This window comes from Eschrichtius robustus, chromosome 7 (genome assembly GCF_028021215.1).
Source record: "Eschrichtius robustus isolate mEscRob2 chromosome 7, mEscRob2.pri, whole genome shotgun sequence".
Lineage (NCBI taxonomy): Eukaryota > Metazoa > Chordata > Mammalia > Artiodactyla > Eschrichtiidae > Eschrichtius > Eschrichtius robustus.
In genome coordinates this window covers 81,794,958-81,819,254 of record NC_090830.1, presented here as the reverse complement: position 1 = coordinate 81,819,254, position 24,297 = coordinate 81,794,958, and the positions used below count along the sequence as shown (strand labels likewise).

At 46.4% G+C, this 24,297-nt stretch overlaps 1 protein-coding gene across 10 annotated transcripts in view; it reads left to right on the top strand.

The window, feature by feature from the left end:
• The window catches only part of KCNMA1 (potassium calcium-activated channel subfamily M alpha 1), a 745,622-nt gene that overhangs the window by 223,851 nt on the left and 497,474 nt on the right, over positions 1–24,297 (top strand). The window lies entirely within an intron of this gene.

The following is a 24,297-nucleotide window of genomic DNA, read 5'->3' as shown; positions in this document are numbered from 1 at the left end:
GGGCGAACAGGCATGAGTCGGTCACCCTGGTCAGGCCAGGCTCCTGCCGTCGGTGGGCTCCATCCCTGGGTAGCCCTGTCCACCAGCTTTCTTGAGTCTGATCAGAGTCGAGAGTTTCCCCGAGAAGGACGTCGCACTCCAAATAACTTGTCGTGATTCTGGAAGCTGTTTTGTATGGGCTGCCCTTCCTGGACCTGATGCTGGGGCACAGTCACGAGTCATTTGGCTCAGAGGTAGAATGAAGGGGGGTGTCCAGATGGTTGGGGGGATCAGAGATCAGGCAGGGAAGCTGGAAGATAGATGCCATCACTCTTGATGTTTCATGGCAAAAACTCAGTAGAAGGTGACCCTAGATGTTGGGAGATGGTGAAATTTCACCCATCAGAATCCTTCTTGGGGGAGGGGGGAACTCTACATTATGTTTGGGATAAATATCTCACAAACCGCTTGAGGGAAGGAGTAAGTCACTGAATGTCATGCCTGAGTCACAAAGGTGGTGGCCAAAGAGCCTTCAAGGAGAACAGGGCTCTGTTAACTTGAGGGACCACTGGGAGCTGGGCCTTCTGAAGAATCTGGTTTTGAAGCCCTGGCTGATGTTAACTGGTGGCAAAATAGAAAGCGGAGCAACTTAAAGCTGGGATTTTGGAAAGGAGGAGAGAGAAAGTGGTGAGGCCAGTTGCTGTGTGGAGGAAGACGGAGGGGGACAGTCTGGGTGGGTGGGACCCACGAGAGACTGGGCAGCCCTGAGTGTCTCGTGAGGAATTGAAGGTGGCTAGTCGTGGGCTGTGCTGTGTGACCACCACCCTCATCTCCCCTCCAGAGTCTTCTGTAAAGTCCCTGTTGCTTTTTCACACTTGTGTGTGAGTGGATTCTGTGTGGAAAGCTGAAGGAGGTTGAATTCTGGGTCTGGGCATTCACATGGGATGAAATAGAGGCAGTGCATTCTATATGTATGGCGGTGATGGATGGGAAACAGCAGACAGTTTGGTTGTACACATGTGATGCCTGGTGCTCCCCCGTGGCCACCGAGGACCATCCTGATTATCTTCATCAACATCATCTAAGAGATACTGAGCACCAACTTTGGGGCAGGTGCTTTTTCATATCCGTGAAAAACAAGGAATGATCCTGATTCCATTGCACCGTGGATGGAAGCTATTGAAGGAATGTCTGGAGGAGAAATGCTATGAGTACACACATTGTGTGTGAATGTGTGGTGGGGAGGCTGAGTGTGGGGAAGAAGGGGGGTCAAGAAAGCCTTCACAGGGCTTCATGGGGGGGGAAAGCCTTTGAGCTGAAACTTCCATTTCAAGATGAACCGAGCACATTTGATGATAGAGACGATATCAGAAATAAAAACATAACCGAGCTTGAAAACAAGGGACTGCTTAGTGGGCCAGAAGCTGAGAAGAACACCTAATAAAACAGAAGGCATTTGAGTTGAGCTTGGCAATGTGGGTTAGGATCCTGAAAGTCAAAGGAGAGGAAGTGATTCCACAGTGAGGGAGCAGCAGGAAAAGAGCCAAGTGCATGGTGTGCTGTGGGAATGAGGCCTGGGCTGCCAACACAGAGGCACCTGAGGGGCAGTGAGACTGGGAAAGTGGGCTGGAGACAGCTAGTCAGGTCTTGAAATGCTGAGCTAAAGACTTTGGACTGAATTTTGCAGGAAAAGGAGATTTTGAGGGAGGGGCATCGTGATTGGTGATTGTGCCGAGAGAAGCACAAATGGGCAAGTAGAGAGACTAAACTGGTGAAGCAGGAGCTCAGGAATGCTAGGACGGTTGGGACAGTGAGCTCCTGGGTCAGGACACAACAGGAGAGGATTGCTGCAGTGGACCCCGTGAGGCAAGGCCTGAACTAGCAGCACGCGGTGGAGGCAGGTTAGGTGATGTGTGTGATATTTGGAAGTAGAAGCCACAGGCCATGTGCACCCAGCAGCCACCTGGATGCTACTGCTGACAACGACGTTATTAAGAGCATCTTGGGAGCCAGGCACTGCGCTAAGCCCTGTACATTATAATCAGGTTGAAGGGCAAGGACCATGTTGTATTCGTTGCATATCTCCCATTTTGCTGTTGTGTTGTAGGGGTTCATGGCGAGGAAGCCACAAAGCCAGTCTTGTCAATGAATTCATGTCCATTTTACAGTTGAGAAAACCGAGGCCTAGGAAGGGCAGTGAAGTGACAGAACCATGCTAGTACCTGCAGGCCTCCGGACTTCCCCGTCCAGTGCTCTTCCCGTGTCGTTACTTCCCGTTTGAAGATGATACCTTTTTGAAGCCACTGTCAGCTCTTGCTTTGGCTATGACATTTTGACATTACTGTCTCTGAGCCAATTAGGTCCTGAGGCTGCTTGACCTGATTGTTTTAACATTTGTGTGGACAAGCATGGTGCACCCAGGCCTCCTTGCCTGGGACTGCGCATGAGGCTAGCTGCTCTCCGAAGGTCTCCTTGGAGAAAATGCTGCCTGGGCTGCCCTGGTGCACTCAGGATGGAGCAGTCCCACTGCCCAGAGAGCAGGCAGCTCAGAGTTCGGGCGGTACCTTCAGAACAGGCCTCTCCTTTAGAGAAGGCAGGTCCTTGCTCTGAGCAAGGAACAGATTTCATATTGCAGGCTCCATGCTCAAGGGAAAGTAGCTCTGCCTGTTCAGAGCTCAGAGCTGTGTTTGTCCTGAACTGCCCCAGTGTTTATCCTTGCAACAATGGGACTCAAGCGAGGCTAGACACCAGCTGTGCAGTTTCCCTTTTCAATGTTTAATGTGTTTTCCTTGGCGCACAGCTCAGGAGCTTGGGCCCTCCACATCTGGGCCCCTTTCTCACCTGTCTCATTGTCACAGGTGAGAGTTTCAAAACCAGGGCATGGTGGGTAAGGCCCAGCTGGGGAAGGATTCGCCAAGACAACCTCAGCGTATCAGTAGATTCCCTGGTTGCCCAGGATCTCTCAGATGAGCGCATCATTCATTCAGGAAGCACTTATTTCTCACCTGCACCAGGCACTGTTCCAGGCACTGGGCATGGGGCAGTGAGCACCAGAGATCCAGGGTGTGAATTATTTACGTTGATAAACTAGGAAAAAAGTTGTAGAGCTCAGTGTAAACAGTGGCAAATGCGAGTCACCATTTGCAGGCGCTTCTAATAGTTAACTCTTGGCGCTTCATCATCAAAGTGAGAAACATTCCTTGACCAGTTCGCAGAACAGCCTGTCTTTGTCTTGTCTCTCTCCTCGGCACTCAGGCTTAGCTTTACAAAATCAGCGAGACTGCATAGGGCCTTCTCTTGGAGCGATGGCTGAGGGATTCTGTTTCCAAGTGCACCCCCAAACTGTCAAGGATTACTGCTTCCCTTATCGTTTTGTAAAAGTAAAAATATTTATTATTTTCTGATTATAAAGTTGGTGTGTGCTTAATTCAGAATTCGGGAATATACCAAATGATGATCATTTCCACTTTGGGATTTGGAGTCGGTCCACAATGAGGGGCATTTCAGCGTTGCAGTAAATGCCATTGAGCTGCCTCGCAGCTGTTTGGGTGTTGCTGGGGACTTAGTTCCCTACGTCTCACGTTATCTGCTTGTGCGCAGACGTGGGTACGTTCTTCGTGCCAGGATTGCTGTGGTCCTCCTGGTGAACCTCCAGTGAACAATCTAAATTGGGAGAGGGATCCTGGCCCTTTTTCTGTAGTGCCTGCTGGGAGCCAAGTTTGTGGCCCATTGAAAATACACAGCATCTCAGGGTTTGCCTTCTATGTATTCGCAGCCTCCTGGCTTCGTCTTCAAGTGTATTCTCTCATTTCCCTTTTGCCTCCTATTTGAACTTTACACGTGTGTGGTTGTATGCTCCATAGAGTTTTGTGAGCTGAATGAAATCTTTCTAAGAGTAAGGCAGTACGGGCAGACCTCGGAGATATTGCAGGCTCGGTTCCAGACCACTGCAATAAAGCGAGTATCGCCATAGAGCAAGTCATACGAATTTCTTGGTTTCCTGGTGCATATAAAAATTATGTTTACACTGTACTGGAGTCTGTTAGCTGTGCAGTAGCGTTATGTTTTTAAAAAAAAACACTGTACATACCTTAATTAAAAAATACTTTATTACTAAAAAAATGCTAATCATCATCTGAGCCTTGAGCGAGTCATTTACTGACATCAAAACATCATTGATCACAGGTCATCATAAGAAATGATGGAAAAGTTTGAAATATTGTGAGAATTACCAAAATGTGACACAAAGGCATGAAGTGAGCAAATGCTGTTGGAAAAATGGCCCCTATAGACTTGCTTGAGGCGGGGTTGCCGCAAACCTTCAATTTATAAAAACAAACAAACAAAAACAAAAAACACAGTATCTGCGAAGTGCAGTAAAGCGACTTATGCCTGGATATATAAATAAAAAGGGTAAGAAGCACAGAGTGGGCTTTTGTATTGTTTGGTTGTACTTTACAGAATCATAGGCCAAAATTAATACTAGAGATTGTCTAGTTCAGGGTTAAGTTTTTCTGCAATGGGCCAGATAGTAAGTATTTTAGGCTTTGCAGGCCATAGAGACTCTGTCACAGCTATTTCACTCTGCCATTGTAGTTTGAAAGCAGTGCAGACAATACATGGGTGTGACTGTGTTTCAATAAAACTTTATTTATAAAAACAAGTGGTGGGCCAGATTTGTTTCATGGGCCATATAGTTTACTGATTCTTGGTCTAGTTCAACTCCTTATTTTATAAACTAAGAAATTGTGAGGCAGAAATTAGAAGAAAATTTTTAGGAAGTGATTTCCTAAGACAGTATAGTACAAGAGTGATACTACCAGTGAACCCATTTATAATGGGGACATTTATGGACATACAGATACATACAGATAAATATAGGCACACACACACTCATACCATCTCCATTAGCACCTTGTTTCTGAATATTCATATTAATTTCCACATTAATCTCAGAGTGACTGTCTCCTTAAAAAAACTATGTATTGTGGACAAGCATGACCTCACCTCCAGGTGTAAGCAAAGTCTATAAATGGCTGGGGTGTGTAGCTGCTCAGCCCCTGTACAGATTCAGTCTTTTGTGCTCACTTCAAAGATTGGTCTTGCCAATATAGCTGTCAGCTCCTTGAGCAAAGATAGAGCGTTTAGAATGACTCTTTTTTGCTTATTTTCCTCATATTCCCATGCTACTACATTTAAATATTGCTCCAGGAAACATACACATCTAATCCCTGAGCTGAAAATATATGCTACTTGCTTTACTGTCTGGGGGATGATTTGTTGAAATGAGGAAGAAAAATGCCAGTCTTTCCCTTTATCTTCCTAAATATACTGCATGTGTGGCATTTTATATTAACATAGTATGCATAGCCTGGACCATTCTATCCTTATCTCCTAGGGCCCCCCCAAAAAAATAAGTAACAAGTACGCCTTTCAAAGAGAAATAATCCTATTCGTTTAATAGAGTTAAACAGATATGTTCGCTGCTGTGCTGTTTGCACCTGAAATTGGACAAGTTGAACAAAATGGAGGGCGCATGGGCACAGCTTAATCACACAGGTGACATCATTGACTTCGTTTCTCTCTTTAGGTGCCTCATGGTGCTGGTGACAGTTCTCATTAGCATCCTCTACCTTTTGTTTTCAGTGGTGCCTGGTTGCAAATTCGCACACACCTCACATTTCCGTCTCACTCTCTCTTCCTCACCTCTGCTCTCTTCCCTTTCCCCCTCCCTTTTTTTTTTTTTTTTTTTTTTTTTTTACATTTTAGGCAAATCTACATAAAGTGTCTATATCCCCTGCAGATGATGCCCTATGTAGCAGAAAGATCATAGGTTACATGGGCCTGTAATTTTACTAAGAATGCCCCCATAGTGAACAGGTAGGTCCTGCTTTATGTGCAGTTGGGAATAAATTGAGATCTTGTCTGAGTTTATTTTAACTCTCCTAAGTGAGGCTTCTTTTAAAGGAACAGAGTGGTAATCCACCCCCTCCCAGGACTTAATAATGGCTCTTTATTTTATCCTGTGCATAAATAGAGTTTATATTTGGGGGTATGAATCAGTAAATCAAAGAAGGTATGCTTTATTTATATTATTAAACGTGAAAGTTTGTCTTTGATGAAAGGCGCACTAGATTTGTTACCTGGGACCCAGCATCGTGGGGTGAGAAAACGAGTCAGAGAAGTCACTTGAATTCAGCCGGAACCCATGGTAGGTAGTGAGCTGCCTGTCACTGGAGATGGTCAAAGAGAGGCAGGATCTCGTTTGGTGGCGCCGTTGCCGACGATTGGTCAGACTTCATCCTCGTGGCTTTAGTTAGGTTATACAGAAAACTAAGATGTCAGAGATGCTCCAGAATAAAAATGCTTACCTGGAAGTTGAACAGACTTCGTTTCTCATCCCCCTTTTGAGATTGTCCAGTGTGTATCAGCGTGTGAGGCTCGAAGAAGTCCTGCAGTAAGAAAGCAGAAAGACTTTGGCCCAGCATTTCCCACTCCTGTTTTACCACGGAACCCTTTCCCCGTGAAACGTCTGTGGGCATCACAAAGGACACGCTTTGGGAAACATTTAACCAGCCCAGGGATTGTCAAACTGTAACCCATGGGCCAAATCTGGCTCACTGCCTGTATGGTACAGCTCACAAGCTCAGGATGGTTTTTACATTTTTAAATGGTTTTTGAAAGAAATCTAAAGAAGCATGTTCTCTGACATGTGAAAATTATGTGAGATCAAATTTCAGTGTTCATAAACAAAGTTGTATTGGGCCGCAGCCATGCTTTCATTTACATATCGTCCATGGCTGCTTTCGCAATGCACTCTACAGCAGCAGAATTGAGTAGTATCCACAGAGTCCAAAATATGCCACCCAAAAGTAGTCACTGTTTGGTCCTGAAACAGAATGCACTTGGCAACTCCCAAACCAGATCATCAAGTTCCCCTTCTGGTCTGTGACTGGCCACTGTAAGTGGCCAACAGGACTTGTTCCCCTGATTCAAGGCAGTGGATAAAATGTACCATCTAGCCCCTTCTTACGGAGACCATCTACATTTACTTCCACAAGCTCAACTAAATGATACGGTAGAGACGGGGACGCAGAGGCCAGAGCCAGGTGGCCCCCCAAATTCCACAGCTGGCTCAGCATAGAAATTTCCCCTTCCCGAGGTCAGTGGACTGTGTCTAGGAATTCTGTAGCAGGGTCGCTTTCTGTCTCCCCCTCCACCTGCCTGCACCCCCTGCAGTCAGTGTCCCCCAGGCCCCGCCCGGTAGCCCAGCGTCTAGTCCCTGCCATGGAAGACACCCCTGATCCAGACCTGCAGGCCAGGTGCCTCAGCCATGCCAGCTGCCGGACTGTGCTTCCGGTCTGCAGGCCCTATGCTCTATGTGCCAGCCTCTCCAGCATCTTCTGTCAAGAGCAGCTGTCAATTTTACTAGCTGGTGGGTTGGCTCCTCTAGCCTCCCGCCGTGAGAGTGAAGGAGAGTTTCAGAAGTCAGTCCTCGCAGAGTTCTGGAGAGAGGAAGAACCTCCTGGTGCAGGAGCAGCTTGCTTCGTCCCGGCTGTTCATCCCTGGCTCCCACGGCCTCTGGTGGCAAGTATTGGTTTGGCCAGAAAGTTCGTTCGGGTTTTTCCATAGCACCTTACGGAAAAACCCGAACGCACTTTTTGGTCAACCCCATACTTACGCTGCTGCTGCTTCTCTCCTCTGGGGATTTTGCTAGGAGTGGGTGTCTGTTTTGTTTTTCTGTCTCATCCGCTTGTCTGCTTATCCATCTGTGGCCACTCATCCATCCATCGATCCAATCCACCTAACTTCACTGGTGTTCCCTGGCACACAGAACTGAATGCAACACCCAGTCAGTGGATGCCCGGTAAATAAGGCAGGACACTCAGGGCTTTCCCTTGTCTCTGTTCACTCTGTTTCAGCTTCTCTGTCTGGGCTGGGAGATAAGGGGTCCTGCCCATGGCTGATCCAGCATCATCTGAATTGGGGCTTTTACTCTCTTTTGCTCTCCATCTGGCCTGGGGTGTCATTTGATTGGAACCAACAAGAAGGATAGGTGGAGCACTTAGCATCCCCACATTGCCAGCTCCTGCTTTTCCTCTCTCCCTGGGACGTGCATCCTTGGGAAGGGATGCCTTGGCCCGTGGAGGGCTGCTATGTGTGGGTACTGCAGGGCAGTTAGGAACCCAGCTTCTGCAGTCATTCTGCTGAATCTCAGCTCTACCACTCTGTAGGGCTTTTCCTCTGGGCTAGTTGCTTCATTTTGGTGCCTCAGTTTCCTCATCTGTTCAATGGGCATAATAATAGTCCCTGCCTCTTAATGTTGTTAGGAGGATTTGATTCATCAACATACGTAAAATGTTCAGAATGGTGCCTATTACATGGTTAGTGCTTAATAAACATTTGCTATTATTATTTCTGGTATTATTGAGTGAGCCTAGTCACCATGTCATGGAGGAAACGTGCTGGTATGGAGACACACAGGGGTAGGGAGTGGAGGATAAACCCTTTCCTGTGACAGGGATGGAGCAGCCCTTAGACCTCACCAAACCTCAGATGTCGTCTCAGAGTGCTGAGCTACCTCTGGGCATGGCCATCTGAAAGGGGTCTGAGTATCCCAGGATCCAGGTTTGGGTCCAGCCAGCTGATGATGTTTGGTCCATGCACACAATTCAGGCTCTGTCGTTTCTGAAGCTGGCTCATACCAGCCTGACTCGTCATTGTCCAGTCAGCCAGGAAATTCTCACTTCATATAGCTGTCCTGAGCTGGCGGGGCCGGAGGGCTGGCTGCGCTTTCCCTGGGAGCTGTACATTGTAGGTACGTGTGTCACAGGAAACACCCTGGCAGTATGACAGATGAATCTTGTGGAAAGAGGGTCAAGTGTACTCACTGTGGTTCCTGTATCCAGTCATCCCTGGATGTGGGGTGAGACTGACAAACACAGGGCTGGTTTCAGAGGGCACGTCAGCACCCTCTGATGTGGGGAGATGTCTTTAATGCCCATTTTGGCAGGCAGCAACCACAGATCCGTTGGAAGGATGCAAGGAAGTGTGTTAAGTCACCAGAAGATAAGGACACGGGTTCTACTGTACATGCCAAGCATCTTCTCTGAGCCATTCACCCGTTTCTTCAGATATTCCTGGAGCACCTGCGAGGTGTCAGACGCTATTGAAGTCACTGGACACACATTGGTTCTTCTAGTGAAATCTGTAAAATGAAATCATCCCAAGTGTTGGAAGTGAAAATGTTATGTTGCATTTTGCTACAGTGCTTCTGGGTGGCAAGGTTTTTGAAGTAGTTTGGTGATAAATCAGAGTCTGTGACCTCTCCATCCATCCTTGGACAGGCCTGGGGGCCCAGGTCTTCTAATCCTGATCATATATATCCTGTGTCTTCCTGCTACTGGACACAAGGGACCTGAGTTTAACATTATATGACTAATGTTAAGCGAACTCCCTTCCTTCCTCCCTCCCCGTCCCCCACTCCCTCCCTCCCCCCTCCCCCACTCCTCCCCTCCCCCTTCCCTCCCCGTCTCCCAGCCAGTAAAAGCTGGCGCCCCCTGGAGGCTTTGTAGGAAACGGAACACCTGTATTTGGAGCCCACCATCTTGGGCTGGGACACTTTTCTCACCTAGCTTTTCCCCCGGGGCCTTCGGGGAACGCTGATGGTTTAGCAGCCCCTATTTGGCAGGAAAATATCCTTGTGGACTGAGACTCTCCTTGGAGCCTCCGCTTCAGCTGTGAAGAAGTTTGTTTAACAGGGAGACTCAAAAATAGAGATGATGATGACGATGACAGAGTTACCAGCCATTGTCATTGCCGGGAAGCACGTGCTGGGAAAGTCACACTTGGGACCACAGGCGAGCTGATGCTTCCAAGTTTATTTACTAGGCCATGTTTAGGAGGAGGCAGACTGACTCGTGCCCCCAGGCCCCAAACACCCCAAATTCGTACACTAAAAGCCTCAGTTTTAGGGTCTGGGTACAGAAATGAGGCTTCTTCCAAAAAAAACAACTACTTGAGAAGAATGACAACAACAGAAATCCACCATTTGCCCTAAAAATTTTATTGCAGAAAATGTTCCCGTGTGTTTGAGTAATGAGGGAACTAGGACAGGACATTTGCTTCTCTGTCTTTCTTTAGGAAATTAGGGCACTTGAAAACTCACATGCACCCAGGCCTCTTAAGCACCAGGGCTATCTTTCTGCTCATCTAATTAATTGTAGTTCATAAAATTGGCCCCGTGCTGACATGGAAGGCACAACAAAGCTGAGGAGCCAGGGGCCTGAGTGGAAGCTTGGTTCCTGCTTCACAAGCCTCTGGGGACACAGATCTTTCCTGAGGACATCCGGGTCACCTGTAAACTGTACGTGCCTCCTTCTGGGGCAAGCAGACCTCTGGGCCTTCCTTCCTTGTTTGTTGCAGGTGGGTTAATTGGGACAGTAAATGCACTGGGCATACTGGTTTCTTGTACCTGTAGAGAAGCCAGGATCCAGAGAATTAATCTGAAGGGTTGAGAAACCATCACCTTCCCAGACTGCTTTAGTGAAGAGGCTGAATTTTGATCTTTTCCCCATTTTTCTCTTTTCAGCCTTTTTTTTCCCCCCTTTATTTCTTGGTGGCTGTTGAGGAAGCAGCTGTCCTAAGGGAAACAGGGAGCCGCTCATTGAAAGGGAGAGAGGAAGACAAGGCCCTGTTCCCACATCAGCCTCCCTCAAATTTTGGCTTTGCTTACACTAAAAATAGCTTGAAACGGAGGCCAAATGACAAGAAAGGGGCATTTCACAGGGCAGAGGCTGCCGGCTCCCTGGCGGCCACATGAGGCTGCTGGGTGTGTTAGCCTCTGGGCCCCAACTTGCACAGGAAGGCGAGGGGTGTGGGATCCCATTGGGAGGGGCCAGACCATTCTTCTTCTGTGCGTGCGAGATCTATCTGGAGTTAACTCTACTAGCCGGGCACTCACAGAACCTTCTGCCTGGGCTTATGCCCCAGGGGTGACAATAACTTCCTGTGAAGGGGAGCGGCTGATTTCAGGGGCTGCTTAATCCCACAGACGCCTGCCTGGGCTCCCGGGGAAGCTGCCATGAGGCGGGCCGTTTGGTTTCTTGGCCACCTTCGACCTCTGCAGAAAGAGAGCTTAGATCACCAGAAAGAAGGGAAAGAGTTTACTCACCTAGCTTCACGCAGTGTGTCAATCTGGGCCTTGGGGATCGGTGATGGTGCTCGAGATCAATTTGGGATATGAGAGCAGAGGTGACCATCGCTTCCTTTCATCTGAGGAACCGTGACCAGCAGAAAACTGTGTTCTTTTTTTTTTTTTTTATAATTTTTTTAAAATTAATTTTTTTAATTTTAATTTTTTGGCTGCGTTGGGTCTTCATTGCTGTGCGCGGGCTTTCTCTAGTTGCGGTGAGCGGGGGCTACTCTTCATTGCGGTGCTCAGGCTTCTCATTGCGGTGGCTTCTTCTGTTGCGGAGCACGGGCCCTAGGCGCACAGGCTTCAGTAGTTGTGGCACGCAGGCTCAGTAGTTGTGGCTCGTGGGCTCTAGAGCGTAGGCTCAGTAGTTGTGGATCACGGGCTTAGTTGCTCCACAGCATGTGGGATCTTCCCGGATCAGGGATTGAACCCATGTCCCCTGCATTGGCCAGCGGATTCTTAACCGCAGCGCCACCAGGGAAGTCCCAGAAAACTGTGTTCTTAATCCGGGCTCTGTCATGACATTTCTGGTGACCTCGGACAAGTCCGTTCCCTCTTAAGGTTTTGATGTGTCTGTGGATAAAATGAGGGAGTAGCAATAGTCTGTTCCCTTGAGTCCAAAATGTTTCTATGTTTTCTCATTCCCTCTACTGTCCTTCAGTCAGCAAAGGCAGCGAGGGTCTATCTCAGACCTGTGGTGCACTTGGCAATGTGCTAGGCACTGGGAGAGCTGCAAAAGGAGAAAGAATAGTCCTTTCTCAGCTGCCAGAGCAACTGGAGAGATGCAGGAAATAGTCAAGGACCGATCCTGCCTGGCCCTCCCCTGGCTTTGCGTTTCATTTAAAGTAAAAACATAAACTCTCCCTGTGTCATTAGGCCTCTGCCTGTCATTTGTCTCCTGTGATTCTTTTCCTCCTGGACTCCTTTCCAGGTGCATCTCCATATGCAGAGAAGGGAAACATCTGGCAGCAGGAGCAGGGCCTGTGACCATGGAGTTGGGCAGGAGGAAGGATGCCTTGGGAGGAGGGGTCACATCCTAAAGGGCCAGTTCCTCCCTGGAGAAGTTGGCTTCTTTTAAATCATTTCAGTCTTGGATGCCCCTCCTTGAGCCATCTTCAGATAGTCAGAAACCTCTGAGGGGATCACGTTTTGACTTGGTAACCGCACTGGCACCAGAATCGACTTGAAGAGCCTTCTTTCCAATTGAGCAGCCTCTGCTTGGGGCGACCCTGGTTGAGATATGGCCTCTGTCCTTTGCTCTTTGCATCCCTTTGATGGAAGTGCCGTTGGAGAAAGTCTCCGAGTTCCTGCAAAGTCTGTTCCTCTTCTGGGCAGAAGCAGCTCCGTCTCTTTGTACCTGTAAACATTTCATAAGAGGCACGTTTATTTAAAATAGGGACTGGCAGAGGTCCCCAGGAGGGGTTGAGGAGCAAGGAAACATTACCGTGGTAAGAGTCATTTTTTATTTTGGGAGCAAGGTAACTAATGTACCCAGGGGGCTGGCGGGAGCTTCCAGGCTAACCCCCAAACGTACGGCAAAGGTGTGAATGCTGTGGGTATGAGTGGGTTTGATGTTGCAGAGTTTCCCCCAAATGAAGCTTTATTTCAGGTGGACTTCTTAGATGAACTTGAAAAACAACCACAACAAACCCTCAATTTGCTGCCTATTTCAAGTGTTTCCAATTTGATGAACATGATTTTAAGCAGACTGTCCATATCCTTGGGAGTTAGGACTGAGCCCTTCCTTGAATGCTAAATGACTAAACGTCATTGTTCGTCTTCTCTGTGCCTGATTTGCAAACACGTAGATTTTTCTGGTGGTTTTTCCTAGAAAGTTTCAGTGCTGAAGCAGATTTTCATAGCTCCCTGGACCAGAGGGAGTTACTGTGCTGGGGGCTCAGGGTTCTCTCCGGCACACCAACCTCGTAGAGGCAATTCAGCGAACCACCCTTCCAGCCTCGAAAGATCCAATTCTTCTTCCCTGGGTTACGATGGAGAGATCCAGATACAGAGAACAGAAATAAATAAGTAACCTGATTCTCTTTCATTTAACTCTCTTTTAGACACAGCCTCTGGTGTTAATTATCTCTGCTGTAGATTTTGTCAGCCCTTGAATCCCAGTCCTTTTGCCAGAGGTGGTATATTTTAGAGATGAAAAATGACATGAAAAACAATCTGCTTTCCTGAAAAATAATTTTGTGTACATGAAACAGACACATTAAGCCATTTACAAGTGAGATGTTTGTTCTCGGGGATTTGGAGGAAATCTGAATTTCTAACTCTGGGCTCTTTAATAATTTTCAAAAGAACTGAGGGTAATAATTAAATGTCTTTGAACTTCCCCAGGCTGTCTTTTCTTCAGTGATCTGGAAGCATTTGAAAAGGAATAGAATTCTCTACCTTGATGAAATCCTTAAGAGGATAGAGGGGACATTGGCCCCAGGAGGAGCTTTTTAGCAGAATGAGGGAACCTGTGGTAAAGAGGTCCAAGAAGAATGCACAAGGTCACTTTCGGAGCTTCAGACATGGGTTTAACGGAAGGGCCTTCCAGCCAGTTTTTTTCTTCATAGCCTTGGTTGCTAGGGCTTGGAAAAAAGACCGAGGAGAAAAGGAAAGAGACAGACCTTAGTTAAGGGTATCTGTTATGAGAATACATGTGACATGCAGCATTTTATAGCTGTGGTGTTCAAGGATTAGAAGAGATCTAGTCTAGGGATGGTGAATAGGTTTCATCTCCGGGGCCCATTGTGATTAATCAGTAGTGGTTACTGAGGGTGCTTTGCTGAAGATTCAAGGCTCAGCAACAGAGTAATTGGGGCTCCTGCTCTACAGAATGCTGTGATTGATTACTGATGTCTGCCATGAGCAATGGCTTGGAGGGTGGCAGTACCCGTGTTATTTCTGCCTTATTCTGCCTTAGTTATCTCCGTTCTCGATCATTTTCCCTAAAGTTTACTTTATGAGTGATTTAAGTGAGGCTTGTCCATGGTCAGTCAGTCCCAAGCAGCAGATGGTCACGAACCCATGTTTCCTGACCCTGTCTAGTATTTGATACCCTAGCTCCATAGATTAGATCTCAGAGGAGCAGAAAGTTGTCAGCTTCCTGGATGAGACTTCCTTTTCTTTTTCTTCTTATTGCAGCCTGACTTCAGATTTTTCCATCTGGAGACTTTCTTTAGTGTCTGGAGAAGTGGGAGGGGGTAGATTTCAGATCCACAGTGATCCTACAGACAAACAGAAATGCAGGCACGATTTTCCCATTTATTAGGTCTACTCTCAAAACTCTTTTAGCACAGAGCACAGGTTGCTCACAGTCCTCCCTCTGCAAAGCTTTCCCCTCGGCCCACTCCCGGGGTTCCATTCTCCCCATCTCTGAAGATGCCTTTCTCCACCTCCCACTCCCCCTGCACCGTAAAAAGCTTTTGGTGGGGGTTGTTCTGTCATCATTGCCTCTCTTGCTTCAGAAGCCTCACCTTCTTTTTCTTCCTGTTTTCTCCCTTTATGTTTTATCTCTTCAGGTATTCGTGCTCACATCTTAATGGCTATGCTTGCAAAGATAAATACATTTTGCCTCTGACCAAAAGCAATTTCTGCCCTGACTTGAATTGAAAAGTCTGTAAGCGTTGCTGGGTGGGAACAGCGGTAGAGTTCTCAGCTTCGTCCTGGGGGCCATAAAAGTTGGCTAAGCTTTTATTGCCTCCATCAAGATGAAAATGGGATTCCAAGCCTTCAAATATGGTAGATAAACAATAAGGAAGACTCCAGCTTTTGTCAGAGCAAAGTTCTCTGTACCAGTTTTATGAGTCTACCAATTATGTCATTCTCTGGCATTTATTTCATTCTGATGTAAAAGAGAACCTTCTCTGTGAATTCATGCAACACTGTGGCTGGATAGAGGATTTCAGACAATCGGTAGATCTTGGAAGAAGGCTGGCAAATCATGTTCTTGAGCCATAACTCACCCCCACGCTCCTCACCCATTCCTCAATTCTTGCTCCTTCCCTTCTGGTGTGATGGGAATTGGAATAGAAAGCTCCATGAGCTGTAAGGCCCAGGCTGGGTTTAGATTCTTTGGTGGTGATTGGTAGGGCACTATAACAGACAGGACTGCAGTTTGAGGTACCAGGCTGTCTTTCACCTTTGAGGTGGCTGGGATTCTTTGTCACGATTGAATTTGCCATCTTGGCTTCAGTAACCAGCTGCGTACAAATGGGAAGAGCTCAGCCTACATTTCCAGGCACTGCTTAGCAGAGCCCCATGTTTCACCTTCACAAGTTGCCCCTGTGCCACTCTGGATGGCTGGGGAAATGTCCAGTGAGTGCTCCCTAGGACTTGTTTCTAGTTTGAACGATTTGGTGGGAAACTGATATAGACATCTTACATCATAGCAGTAGCCACGTCCTGTGGATTTGCCCTCCATGCTTCTGCCTCCGTGGTCCTGGTTTAGACCCTGTGACCTCTTCCTTGACCCATTATAACAGCTGCTGTGTCAGACTCCCCATTTGCTCCATTTCCTCCCTTTCGTCCACCTTGCATGCCATTGTCAGATGAACTTTCCCTGAAGCCAGCTTTGCCTAGGTTCCCCCATGGCTCAGAGACTTTCAGTGGCATCTCATGGCCTGAAGCCTAAACTCCTTATGCAGATGGTCAGAGCTGACCACCATCTGGCCCCCACTCTCTTTCCATCCAGCCTTCCCTCTCTTCTCCAATGTTCTTGTGTGTTCAAATCCTACTCCTCTTTAAGATGCAGTGCGGGGTCTTCCCCTCCTCTGTAACTCACCACTCTTGTACACTCTTCACATACACTTGTGCAGGTGACCTATGTGCCCTATTAAAGGCATCACCCAAGTGGTTAAGAACACTGGCTGTAGAGCCAAGCTGGTTGAATTTGACTTTTAGTCTGCCGTGTACTAATGTAACCTTGGGCCAGTGGCAGTCCTACAGACCGCGCCTATTTTGTAGGATTATTATGAGGATTCAGTGAGCTAACATTTATAAGGTGGTTAGAACAGTAGCTGGCAAACACTAAATATTATATAAATTGTTTGTTAAACAAATACGGTAAACGGTAAATACCTTGAGAATAGGAAGCATGTATTTTAATATTATAATCCCCTTTGTCTTGCAGTGGGCTACAATAATCCTGAACCAGATTGCTGTGAGAATGAAATTAAAAGAGAGGGAAAGCACTTTGTCACTTCGTCGTTCAACTGATATTATTGAGTATCTGGTGGTACCAGGCACTCTGCTAGGTAGTTGTTAATGATCAAAATGGAATGAGATATGATATGGTTTGAATATTCAAAGAGCTCACAGTCTAGGGAAAAAGAGTTGTAAGTCAGTATCTAAAGACGTTGATTATGACCATATGGAAGACAAGTGACAGACATTATTCTGTTGTCATTCCCATGTTACAGATGAGAAAACCAAGGCACAAAGATTTTTTAAAAATTAATTCTTAATTGAAGTATAGTTGATTTACAAGGATTTTAAGAAATAACTTAGGAAAGACCATACATCCAGTAAGCATCAGAACTGGAATTTAAACCTGGGTTCCTGTGACCTGATGATGGCCTAGTCTCTTGCCACTGTACCGTCGTGCTTCTCATTCATGAATGAGAGAAGGAATGAATGAATGTGTGAAAGAATACATTGGACCATCCCAAAGACACATGGCTCTGGGAAGAGATCATTCCAGGGATTCGCCTTATAGGATGAGTTCTCAGTCAGGTTGGAAAGATGGTAAACCCCTGAAGCCATGACCGTTTGTCTAGTCAAGCACTTCCTATGGTGGACAGTTGGAGTGGTTTATTGCTTCCGTTTTGGGGGCCACCTCACCCCTATTGTCTTACCTCGATGCCCTCCAGGCATGTATCTATGAGGCAAGGATGGTTTTAGTTTCTGCTCCTTTGGGTAATACCCAGGACAAAAGGTGGATATGACGATGGGTGGAGAGAACAGATATGTAACCATTCCCTCTTTAATCTTTCATCATAATGGGACCATTTGGAAGGTTTCCATAGGTACAGGGACAATGCCTCTCCACTGGGCTTCATCAGCCACCGAATAATCAAGACGTCAGGGTAGAGTCTGGAGTGAGGCTGGCTGGTTTCCAGGGCAACCACTGCTTGCCTCAATCCTGCTCACACACTTCCCGATTTCCACGCAGGCATGTGTTTGTTTATTATTGGCTTAACCCGGGAGTGCTCAAGTGGCTATGTAGGTGCCGTCTCCACCCTCACTGCTGAGGTCACCCTCTCGGTTTGGAGATGGACCCACAGGTAGATTGGCCAGAGGCACAAGATTTGCCCCACCAGGAAACGCTCTCCTTTAGGGCCTAGATCTTGTGCTGACGTCATCATGATGATGGCGATCGGGGGTGGGGAAACTTAGAGATACCCATCTAGAACCATTCGAGTCAGATGCCATGCAGAGTCTTGCAGTGAATCACAGACTGCCCTGGAGAGCTGATGGCGATGTGTGTACCTTTCTTTTTTTTTTTTTTTTTTTTTTAAAACATCTTTATTGAAGTATAATTGCCTTACAATGGAGTGTTAGCTTCTGCTTTATAACAAAGTGAATCAGTTATACATATACAATATGTTCCCATTTCTCTTCCCTCTTGCATCTCCCTCCCTCCCACCCTCCCCATCCCACCCCTCTAGGTGGTCACAAAGCACCGAGCTGATCTCCCTGTGCTATGCGGCTGCTTCCCACTAGCTAGCTATTTTACATTTGGTAGTGTATATATGTCCATGACACTCTCTTACCCTGTCACATCTCACCCCACCCCCTCCCCATATCCTCAAGTCCATTCTCTGGTAGGTCTGTGTCTTTATTCCCGTCTTGCCACTAGGTTCTTCATGGCCTTTTTTTTTTTTTTTTTTTCCTTAGAGTCCGTATATATGTGTTAGCATACTGTATTTGTTTTTCTCTTTCTGACTTACTTCACTCTGTATGACAGACTCTAACTCCATCCACCTCATTACAAATACCTCCATTTCATTTCTTTTTATGGCTGAGTAATATTCCATTGTATATATGTGCCACATCTTCTTTATCCATTCATCTGTCGATGGACATTTAGGTTGCTTCCATGTCCTGGCTATTGTAAATAGAGCTGCAATGAACATTTTGGTACATGACTCTTTTTGACCTATGGTTTTCTCAGGGTATATGCCCAGTAGTGGGATTGCTGGGTCGTATGGTAGTTCTATTTGTAGTTTTTTCAGGAACCTCCGTACTGTTCTCCATAGTGGCTGTATCAATTTACATTCCCACCAACAGTGCAAGAGTGTTCCCTTTCCTCCACACCCTCTCCAGCATTTATCGTTTCTAGATTTTTTGATGATGGCCATTCTGACCGGTGTGAGATGATATCTCATTGTAGTTTTGATTTGCATTTCTCTAATGATTAATGATGTTGAGCATTCTTTCATGTGTCTGTAGGCCATCTGTATATCTTCTTTGGAGAAATGTCTATTTAGGTCTTCTGCCCATTTTTGGATTGGGTGGTTGGTTTTTTTTGTTATTGAGCTGCGTGAGCTGCTTGTAAATCTTGGAGATTAATCCTTTGTCAGTTGCTTCATTTGCAAATATTTTCTCCCATTCTGAGGGTTGTCTTTTGGTCTTGTTTATGGTTTCCTTTGCTGTGCAAAAGCTTTTAAGTTTCATTAGGTCCCTGTACCTTTCATAAATGGATGGCTTGTTGTTCTTCCCTGGGGATGCCCATGGGCTGGCTGAGCATGCATGGGCTGGAGAAGCTCTGGACATGACTGTCCAGCATGGGAGCCACTAACCCCAGGTGGGTATTGATCCCTTGAAATATGGCCAGTCCAAATTGAGATATGCTGTAAGTGTAAAATTTAGTACAAAGATTTAGTATGAAGACTGCAAAATATTACTGATACTAATAATTTTTATATTGATTATATCTTTTTTTTTAAAAACTTATTTATTTATTTATTTATTTTGGCTGTGTTGGGTCTTCGTTTCTGTGCGAGGGCTTTTCTCCAGTTGCGGCAAGCGGGGGCCACTCTTCATCGCGGTGCGCGGGCCTCTCGCTGTCGCGGCCTCTCTTGTCGCGGAGCACAGGCTCCAGACGCGCAGGCTCAGTAATTGTGGCTCACGGGCCTAGTTGCTCCGTGGCATGTGGGATCTTCCCAGACCAGGGCTCGAACCCGTGTCCCCTGCATTGGCAGGCAGATTCTCAACCACTGCGCCACCAGGGAAGTCCCAATTATATCTTGAAAGGATAATATTTAGGACGATCTAACCAGAACCTAATCTAGGTTAAATAAACTTTTATTAAAATTCACCTGTTTCTTTTTACGTTTAAAAAACGTGCTCCTAGGTGGATAGGGGTGATGATTTTACAACAATGTAAATGTACTTAATGCCACTTCACTGTTACTTAAAAGTGGTTAACATGATAAATCTTACATTATATGTTTTACCACAATTAAAAGAAAGCAGAAAGGGGACTTGCCTGGTGGCTCAGTGGTTAAGAATCTGCCTGCCAATGCAGGGGACACAGGCTCGAGCCCCGGTCTGGGAAGATCCCACATCCCACAGAGCAACTAAGCCCGTGAGCCACAACTACCGAGCCTGCGCTCTAGAGCCCGTGAGCCACAACTACTGAGCCCACGTGCCACAACTACTGAAACCTGCACGCCTAGAGCCCGTGCTCTGCAACAAGAGAAGCCACCGCAACGAGAAGCCCACGCACGGCAACGAAGAGTAGCCCCCGCTCGCCGCAACTAGAGAAAGCCCGTGCACAGCAATGAAGACCCAACACAGCCAAAAATAAATAAATGAATAAATTTATATATATATATATATAAAAAAAAAAAAAGAAAAAAGAAAAAAATGCCCAGTGGGAAAGGAATCATCTCTTCCAGGCCTCTTTCTTAGAAGTCTGGACCATTTTTCCAAAAGCCCGCAGGACACCTCCCCATTTTATCTCGTGAGCCAGAATGGAGTCACATGCCTGGTCCTAAACCAACTGCTGGCAAAAGAATGAGACCAGGGCTTCCCTGGTGGCGCAGTGGTTGAGAATCTGCCTGCCATTGCAGGGGACACGGGTTCGAGCCCTGGTCTGGGAAGATCCCACATGCCGCGGAGCAACTAGGCCCATGAGCCACAACTACTGAGCCTGCGCGTCTGGAGCCTGTGCTCCGCAACAAGAGAGGCCACAACAGTGAGAGGCCCGCGCACCGCGATGAAGAGTGGCCCCTGCTCGCCGCAACTAGAGAACGCCCTCGCACAGAAACGAAGACCCAACACAGCCAAAAATAAATAAATTAATTAATTAATTTTAAAAAAAAAAAAAAAAAAAAAAGAAGAAGAATTGAGACCACCTGGCTGGCTCAGACTGACTAGGGCTACCGAAGAATGAGGCCAGAGTCTCTGTGATGAGTCACCTGCGTCCCTGAAGCAGGGCTCTCTAAAGGAAGGTGGGGCGGAAATGGTAGCCAACACTGCAGCCTTAAAGCACAATGTATAAGAAAATCAATGTACGTGAGCTTCGGGTAAAAGCGATTTAAAAACTTCCTTCTCCTACTTGGAATATTATTATTTGTCTTTAAATCTGGCTACAGTTGTAAATAGATCAGTTAAGTGTCCAAAAAATGGGCATCCTAGAAAATTTAAAATTTACGTACGTGGCTTGTATGATATTTCTTTTGACAGGGCTGCTCTGTAGCATTCGTGGTTAAACACGGGGTCTGGGGTAGTCTCTCCTGTTTGTAAAGTTTGTGACCTTGGACAGGCTGCTTTACTGGGTCTCATTTGCTTCGTCCGTAAGATGGGAGTAACAGTAACATCTACGTCCTAGGGTTGTGAGCTGAGCTGATACATGTAGAGCACTCAGAACCGAGTCTGGCCCATAGGAAGAACCTGAGAAAGCTCAGCTCTCATCAGAAGCAGGGGTGGGGCGGCCAGTGGCCGTTCCAGAGCCAGCTCATTTTACAGCTCCTCCAGCAGGCAGGGTGCTGACTCTGAGAAGCAGAGGAATCACCCCACAGCGGGGAGCTTTCTATCAGAGGTGGCTGATGAGTACCTGATGGACGGCTTTCCTTCTCTGGATGGGTCCCCGGATGACTTTTCCTAGATGAAGGGTCTCCTCCTGAGCCTTGTATCAGCTCTGAGGAAAACAGAGAGGAAAATAAAAGATCCAAAAGAGGAAACCCCTCGTTGGGTGCCGTGTCATCAGGACAGGTCTGAATTCATTGAACTCAAGCCCACTGTGCTCCCGCACTTGGCTCCCGGATGAGGTGCTGCGTGAAGCTGGGTTGCTCGGCATCCTTGCTCTCAGAGTTCACTTTCTGACCCTTTTTAGGAGCCCTCCCTATCAGGAAGGTGCCTGGGGGGAGGCAGGACCTGCCTTTAAAGTTGTTTCTGAGTCAACAATTGAAGAAAATAAAATCACAGTGAATTTGTGTTTGCCCTCGCAATTGTTTGAGACCAAGAACACACGTGGCGGATTTGGGGGGACCTCCGGGGAACGTCGGGGTGTTCTTTATGTCCTTGAACCCTAGATCCCAGTCATTAGGTCTCGACGAACTCTAGTCTCATTTCAAATTGCTACCTACTGCTTAGAGAAATAGAATTTCAGTGCTAGGAGGTACCATACAGAGTATTGCAGGGAAGGAAACTGAGGCCTGGAGGGAGCAGGCTATGTGCCCATGTTTACACAGCAAATTAGCGTCAGTTTTCTGAAGGAGTTTTCCTTATATTTTCTGTAACTTTCAATCATTTTGAAATAAATTTCCTCTATTTTAAATTGCTCCCATTTCCTATTCTCTGCATCTTTCATTTTTCTTTACAAATTTATAATTCTCTACTGTAGTATATACTTTGCTTATTTATTTTATTTGTCATCTATCTTCTCCCATTGCCACTAGAATTCCTACTAGCTCCATAAAAGCAAGGATTTTTGTCTGTTTGGGTCATTGCAAGTATCATTAGCATCTAGATCCTGCAGTATAGTACGTGCTGAATGAATGAATCTGTTGAAGGAAGGGATGAGAGCTAATGGGTCTCAAAGATCTAGCTAGTTCATAGTCCCTGGAGAGAAATAGGAAAATCACTTCCACCCCAAGTGGCACTCTAAGGTCGGAAAGGCATAGAGTTGCCCAGGACTAAGTTATAATAAATAATCACTTTTGAAGAGATCCTTAAGTTTTGGAATTTTGTGCTCTTCTGAAGCAGAGAAGTCATTTCCCATCATCACGTTCACTATACTGCTTGATGTACAGAGTACACAGGGTGGATGCTTGGGGCATCATTCCTTCAAAACAAGACACCTTTCCTATGAAGTTCCAGTAGGGTTTCACTAGGTCAGTGGAAGAGGCGCAGGTGTTCCAAATGAAGGGATGCTGGAATCAAAGCTGTGAACACAGAAGCCTGCTATGTGCTGGGCTCTGAGCTGGTTGCGGACCTATGGCTTGCGTATGAGTGCGTTTGAGGGAATAAGGGTTCGTGAGTAGGAGAGGGAGAGAAGGATTAATATTTTTTGGTGGGTTCCTAAAATGTGCTTTCGTTCTCTGGAAAGGTAGGCTGAGCAAGAAAGTAATGCGAGAAGAGAGTCTTTTCAGGGGGCTCTAGATGAGAGGATTCCTTTGTGAGGGAAATGAAGGCAGGAAACAGAGGTGATTCTGTGGCTGAACCACAGGGCTGAATGAAGACCTGAAATAAGAGAAGTGCTTGTCAAAATCAGAGTCCAGACTGGGGTTCCTAAGAAGACTGGTGGGGAAGAGGCTGACTAAGCCGGAGGGCTGGGTGTGGAAGCCCAGAAGGAGATGCAGGGTAGAAAATGCGGAGTGTTCTTCAGGTGGGGTATGAGAGGAGGATGGCTCTGAGTATGATGCCTTCAACCTAATGCAGCATTTTCAGATGATGCTATAAAATTTCTGAAATACTTTTTTATTTTATTTTATTTTTGGCTGTGTTGGGTCTTCGTTTCTGTGCGAGGGCTTTCTCTAGTTGTGGCAAGCAGGAGCCACTCTTCATCGCGGTGCGCGGGCCTCTCACTATCGCGGCCTCTCTTGTTGCGGAGCACAGGCTCCAGACGCGCAGGCTCAGCAGTTGTGGCTCACGGGCCTAGTCGCTCCGCGGCATGTGGGATCTTCCCAGACCAGGGCTCGAACCCGTGTCCCCTGCATTGGCAGGCAGATTCTCAACCACTGCGCCACCAGGGAAGCCCCTGAAATACTTGAAAAAAAAATCTACACACACACACATTCCTTCTTTTTCTCCATCTGAGATGAACTGTAGCCCCAGCTTATAACAGATGCTAATGTTTATTAAAGATTTACTAAGTGCCACGTAAGATGCCAGGTGTTTTCCCTGTGTTACCTCTTTAATCCTCAGGTGTCTACCATGAAGTGAGTGCCATGTTCATCCCCATTCTGTGGACCCTATAGGTGAGGGCACTGTGGCATGGGGGAGCTGTCACTTGCCTTAGTAAGTGGCAGCCCTGATAAAGACGCTCACCCACGTAGACCTGAAATGTTTACATGAGAGACGGTTTAGCATGGCGTTATGGGACAGGGATGAGGACCTGCTAGCCCTTGAGCTGGATGTAGTCTTGATATGATCTTATCTCACTAAGGAAGTAGTTACCAAGAGGTTGCATACCCTTTATTAACTCCTGTTAATTCTAAATCTGTAAGATAGCTTTAAAAGCTTTCAGTGTTAATCTTCCAAAATTAGAGTCCGCTTTATGAAAATTTCTCTTTATTTCTCATTTTACTGTTGTTCACTGGGTTGATTATTTTCTGCTTGCTTTTGTCTGATTTTCTCCTCCTGTCTGCATCCTAGAGGCCCTTCTCAATCATTTCCGGCTCATTCTTTTGTATCACTCTTGTTTTCTCCTCTTAGGTATTTATCCAGCTGTTTTCTTTACTTTTCCCTTTTCTCTCTGTACCTATTAGTATCCCTTAAATGCCCATGAAAAAGAATTCAAGTCTGTTCTTATTGCTTATTGAGTAGAGAAGAGTTTTATGCTTTCATTTGAAAATTGTTGATGATTTACTACGTCTCTCTTTTAAATACGATAACATGAAATTGCTTTTTAACTTAATTAGTATCAGAAGAATATTCTGATTCCCTAGTGGACT